This window comes from Akebia trifoliata, chromosome 3, assembly GCF_017979445.1.
Source record: "Akebia trifoliata isolate Shusen 1 chromosome 3, ASM1797944v1, whole genome shotgun sequence".
NCBI classification, from domain to species: Eukaryota; Viridiplantae; Streptophyta; class Magnoliopsida; order Ranunculales; family Lardizabalaceae; genus Akebia; species Akebia trifoliata.
In genome coordinates this window covers 19,359,874-19,366,636 of record NC_141377.1, presented here as the reverse complement: position 1 = coordinate 19,366,636, position 6,763 = coordinate 19,359,874, and positions in this window count along the sequence as shown.

Sequence of the window (6,763 nt, the reverse complement as noted above, 5' to 3'; positions counted from 1 at the left end):
CGAATAGATTCACGACGTGTTCCACGTATCCATGTTGAAGAAGTACTTGCCATACCCTTCACACATGCTTAATTTGTGAGATAATTTATTTTATGAGTTTAAAAGATGTGATGTGGAATTTATCTTCTTGATTAAAAGTTTAAAGCATAAGATTTATGACAAGAATTTTGAGAAAATATCACGATAAGTAAAATATGCAATGAGAGGTAGAGATATTGAATTTCGATATGAATATCAACAATAAGGACTACTTGAAGAATAGGATATGACATTGAAATTTCAAGGAAGAAATTTTTATTGAGGGGAGTTTTTGATTCGTATCTCAAGAAAAAATAAATAATGAAATTTTGAGAAAATTCTAAAAGTGGGACTTAGGGTAAAACTTTAGATTTTTTTCTGATCATTATTAATGAAATATGACCTAACCATTGGATACAAAATGGCCAGAAATTATACTTTAGCCTATAAGCACACTCAAATGCGAGTTTGAATGAAAAAATTGAAAAAATCTTCAATTTTTGAGTCGGACCAAGTTAAAAAAAAATGAATTTTTACTAGAGTAAGAATTTTAAAATTTTGATGACACTATTGGATCCGCAACAAAAAGTTACAAAAAATAGAGTATTTACTTGTCATTTTTTAGGCCTAAAAAGTCTAGTTGTCATAAAAAATGAAAACAATGTCAATTTTATGGTCCCCTCGGGTCGAAAAAGTTAATTTTTGTTAAAGACAGAATTTGTAGAATTTGACCATACCATTAAATCTGAAACAAAAAAAATTATATAAAATAAAGTATTCACTCATCACTTTTGGAGTCTGACGGTCGAGTTATCGTTAAATGAAACAACATAAAAAATATCGATTTCGTCCTACAACTTATATAAATAATTTTTTTTATGAAATTCACTATTCACTTTCTCTTTAACCGATAAAAAACCAGCAACATGCATTTGAGTTTTAGAATGTTGATTTTTAATGATTTATTATCGTTGATACGTTGAAAATAGGATGTTGTTGATGTCTGACGAAGAAATGAAAAATGTCCGCAGCATCGAACTCGACAAACGCCGCCTATTATTTTTTATTGTTCTCATCTATTCCGTTGAATTTCGTTAAAAAATAACTGGAAACATAACGGGAATTTTGAACCTTTGACCTTAGATTTCATATTCTTCGAGCTTAAACCGTCTTCTATCGTAGAAGGTATAAATGACGATGTCATCAAAATCTTTGAAACCACCATGTCCAATTAAAAAGCAGCCACTTCGACGTTAGATCTGCCTCGATTTTCATGTTCATCAACTCGATTTCTGTACACGTGCTTCACTTCTATTGCACAAAAATTAGTAAGGGACTCTCAATTTCTATTAGTAATCATAGATTTGAAAATTGCATTTAGGATTTCAAACGAAATTTGTAATGTGTTTAAAAAAAATATAGAATTCTTTTGATTATTTAAAATTCACGTCAAATCTTCAAGTTTGATAGATTTAATTTTTTTGTAATAAATTATACATGGGTAGGACATTTCATCGGGTTAGTTCTACTAGTTGGGTCTTGTGAATGTTCAAACCTTGTTTTGATCCAAATTTTGTAATTTTTCAATTTAATTGATAAAAATGAATTTCAAAGTTTGAAAAATATTTTAATATTCAATGAACTCATATTGAGTTGATGAATATTGAAAAATTAATAATGTGTTTGAAAAATTGAAAACTACAAAAATAAAAATAAAAATAAAAATGGGGTGAAATGGTAAAATGGTAAAATGTTAGAATCATACTCGAGGGGTGATGTTTGCATTTTACATTGTGATGCTATGTGTGGATTGATGAACGAATATCTAGAGTTAATTTACTTTAAGTTGTCATGAGGTGACGTGCATGTTTATTTACTTTTCTGTACAGTTATTTATTTTAAGCCGCGTGACCACAGTTGTATGGTAGGAAACTAGATATCCATTCTCAATTCTGTAATATTAATTTTTTATTTATTTTCAAAAAAAAGAAATGATATGTATATATATATGTAGTTATTTTGTGAATTATTAAAGAGCTTTTGAATACATGAAAGGATAGTCTGTCATATCATCCGAAGTAATACACTATCCTGGGATGTATGATAGGGACATCTAAACTCATATGTGGTATGGGACGTTTATGAGAGTGGAGCCATAACTTGAATCCAGGTTTATTAGTCTTTATTTTTACTAGTAAACTTGTAATGTAAATGTGGTCATATACTAATGGGATTGCATATTTAGAAATCACATGTACGCCTGATAGGCATAGATAAAGCTGATTACTTAGTGATCATTAACAATCCATAATAATCGAACATTTTTACACATCGAAAAAAACCCATTGCTTACGGTCATATTAAACGGTTAGCTTGAGCTGGATAAATGGTCTCGCAAGTGTGGCAAACAGTGACTAGCCACAAAATCAACAACTAATACTTTATTATGAAACATCATGTCCTGATTGGGAGTAATCCAGTCGTGAATCTCAACTCTCTAATTCCACTACTCCACCATTGTGTATTATGTATCTGTTGCCTTATTTTGATATATAAAATGAAATACATGTTTAATATTTTCTATTTGGTCAATTAAATTTGTATAAAAATAAAATATTATTGTAAGTACTGTTGATTGATGTAAATTTAAATTTTAAAATGTTTAGTTACTCATCCCTAGCTATATGCACCAGTTAATCGTAGTTTATTCTATAAAATATTGTATATGTTAAAATGATTCAGTATGTTTATTCATTCATGTTAGGAGATGTTATTGACATAAATTGTTTACTTTCCTACTAAATAATCATGGTTACTTACCTTTTTCTTCTCTATTTTTTTTAGTTTCAGAGTCGGAGCTTGAGGAGGTAGGTGTAGAGCATGAGTGAGGATTATCTTATAAATCAGATAGATGACCAGAGTCCTTTTAATGGTAAGCACTGGGCTATATTGTGGTGCCCCACCAAACGCTAACACAAAGTCCTATGTCAGATCTCGAGGCACAAGGTGATGCCTTAAAATTTCTACATGGTCTCCTCTGTTTATGTTAGCATTCCAAGGCGTTCAACCTGCACTTGATAAGTGACATACAATCCTGCATATATACATACAAAAATATAATACTAGCGGAAGCCTATATATATCTAATAATGTACTATAGATTAGAGTGCGGAAGAAGAAATTTATATATGAGATTATACAAAAATTTCTCACTCTAACAAAAGTCCTATTGCTAAAAATAAAATCTAGAATACTCTTGGACAAATCGACACCATTAGGGGTTATAACCCCAATACTCACCAAGTGACGGACTCTAGCTGTCTATCTGACTCATCAGATGATTCTCACTCATTTTCTACACCTGTCTTGTTAAGCTTTGGATCTAAAACTAAAAAAATAAAAAAGGAAAAAGTGAGTAACAATGGTTACCTAGTAAGTAAGAAAATAATTTATGCCATTAACATCTTCTAACATGAACGAATAAGCAGACTAAATCATTTTAACATATGTAAAGTTTTACAAAAAAAACTACGATTAACTGGTACATATATCTAGGGATCAGTAACTAAACATTTTAAAACTAACATTACAGCATCAGTAGTACTGACAATAATATTTTCTTTTTATAAAATTTTTATTGATCAAACTGAAACATTAAACATGCATTTCATTTTATATATCAAAATAAAATAATAGATACATAATACACAATGGTGGAGTAGTGGAATTAGAGAGTTGAGATTCACGACTGGATCGTTCCCAGTCGGGACATGGTGTTTCATAATAGAGTATAAGTTCTTGATTTTGTGGCTGGTCATTGTTTACTACACTTGCGGGACCATTTATCCGGCTCAGGCTAATCGTTTGACTTGACCATAAACAATGGGTCTCTTTTCGATGTGTCAGAACGTTCGACTACTATAGATTGTTAGTGATCACTGACGAATCATCTTCGTTTATGCCTATCAAGCGTGCATGTGATTCTCAAATATACAAACCATTCATATACGACCACCTTTACATTACAAGTTCACTGGTAAAGATAGAGACGAATAAATTTGGATTTCAGTTGTGATTCCACTTTCATACGCGTCCCATACCACGTATGAACTTGGTAGTCCCTACCGTACATCCCAGGATAGTACACCACTCCGGATGATATGACGCACTATCCCTTCAAGCATTCACAATTCTTTAACAGTTCACAAAATAGCTACATATATATATATAATATATATATATATATATATAATATATATATATATATATATATATATATATATATATATATATATATATATATATTATTTTCATTTGAAAATAAAAGAGAAATTAACAATACATGGTTGATAATAGATATTCAGGTTCCTACCATGCAATTGTTGCCATCCGGCATAAAATAAATAACATAACGAAAAAGTAAACAGCGCATCGCGCTAACATAAAGTAAATAAACATACAACCAGTAACATTATCTATTCACCAACCTACACACAACACAATACTATAAAATACAAATATCACTTATCGGGTGTGACTTTGACATTTTACCGTTTTATACCTTTTTTTTCTTTTTTTGATTTTTACAATTTTCAATCTCTGAAACAAAATATGCACTTTCTGACATTCATCAACTCAATATGAGTTCATTGAATATTAAATCATTTTTCTAACTATTAAATTCATTTTTCATCAATAACATCGAAAAATTTCAAAACTTAGATCAAAACGGGGTCCGAACAGAGCATGGGACGCAACTGACGAAAATAACCCAATGAAATATCCTACCTTCGTATAATTTGTTATAAAATATAATTAAATATATCAAATATATAAGTTTTTGCGTGAATTTGAAATAATCAATTGAATTCTATTTTTTTGGAAACACATCACAAATTTTTAATAAAATTTTAAATACAATTTTCACAATCTATGATTATTAATAGAAATTGATAGTTTCTTACGATCTCTAGGCGATGAAATTGAAGCACGTGCGGGAAAATCGAGGGAATTGACACGAAAATCAAGATGGTTTGAAATTCAAGATGACTGATTTTTGAATCTAACCTGGTGGTTTTGAAGATCTCGATGCCGTCGTCTTTTTTCCCTTTTGCGGCAGAGGACGGTTTGATTTCAAAATGGATGAAATCCGATGTCGAAGTTTCGAAACCCTTGTATATTAATACGGTTAATTTTTGACGATACGGGGTGAAAAAGAAAGTGAAATGAAAGGATCTTGGGTGGGTTTCATAGATGTCGAGGCTACGGACCTTTTTCCCGTATGCGTCGGTCGTCGAAAGTAGACCATTCGTAGTGAATCTGGAATTGAAGATCGGTTAAAAAAAATATTTCGTTTAAAAGTCGCGGCTTTGGACAGGTTGGGGAAGACGATGATTAAAAAAATAAAAATAAAAATAAATTTATTTATGTAAACTTTGGGACGAAATTGATATTTTGCCTATTGTTTCGATCAATGATAACTTGACCATCTGGACTCTAAAAGTGATGAATAAATACTCTATTTCATTTAATTTTTTATCCCGGATATAATTGTATGGTTAATTTCTATAAATTCTATCTTTAACAAAAATTTACATTTTTTACCCAATGTGACCCTAAAATTGACGTCGTTTTCATTTTTGACGATAATTTGACTTTTTGGACTCCAAAAATGACAAGTAAATAGTTCATATTCAATAATTTTTCGTTACGAACCCAATGATATAATTGAATCTTAATAATTCTTGCCATAGCAAAAAGTCATTATTTTAGCCTGGTTCGACTTGGTAATCAAGTATTTTGTAACTTTTATCTTCGTACACTCATTTGAGCGTGCTTACAAGTTAAAATATGCTTTTCGATCATTTTGAATTCAATGGTAAGGTCAGATTTCCTTAAAAATGATCAGAAACCTTATAAAGTTTTACCCCTAAGTCCCATTTTAATATTTTCTCAAAATTCCACCATTTATTTTCTCGAGATATGAATTGAAAACTTGGGATTTTACATTCTCCCCCCCTCAAAAAAAATTTCATCTTTAGAATTAAATCATACCTTATCGAGCTTTGTCGCGATTCCACTAACACGACATGTATAATAAACAACACCTATTTTCGATTACCATCTATTCTTAGTCCCAAGCCAATCTCATTTATAACTCATAAACTTATGTCTCCCATATTCCGTCAACCAACACATTCATTAATTAATCACTCTAATTCAAACTCATACTCCAACTAATCCATTATTTGTATAATCCCAAGATAACAATCAATTCACCTTGTATCACTTCCCCACCAATGTCTATCAATAACAATCCTTTCACATCTTCTCTATTCTTTATCTTTATTTTTCTTATCAATTACACAGTCTATTATGTTTTACTCATACTTGCTATGAATATTATTCCTCAATGCATAGTCTTATCGCAAACACACCACTATCTTTATATTCAATTCAATATTACATTTTCTACTTATTGTGATATTTCCTCAAAACCTCTGTCATAACCTTTATAATTTAAAATCTTACTCGAAATCCTACATCCCATCAACTCTAATTCGAGATATATATGTACTTCCCGTTCTACCTTACATCAATCATCCTACCCTTCTCCTTTAAACACATCCAATAAATTATCTTGCAAATTAACCACGTCTGAAGGGTCTAGCAAATACTTCTTCAACATGGACACATGGAACACATTGAAGGCTTGCTTGAGTTACGGTGGTAGAATCATTCTGCA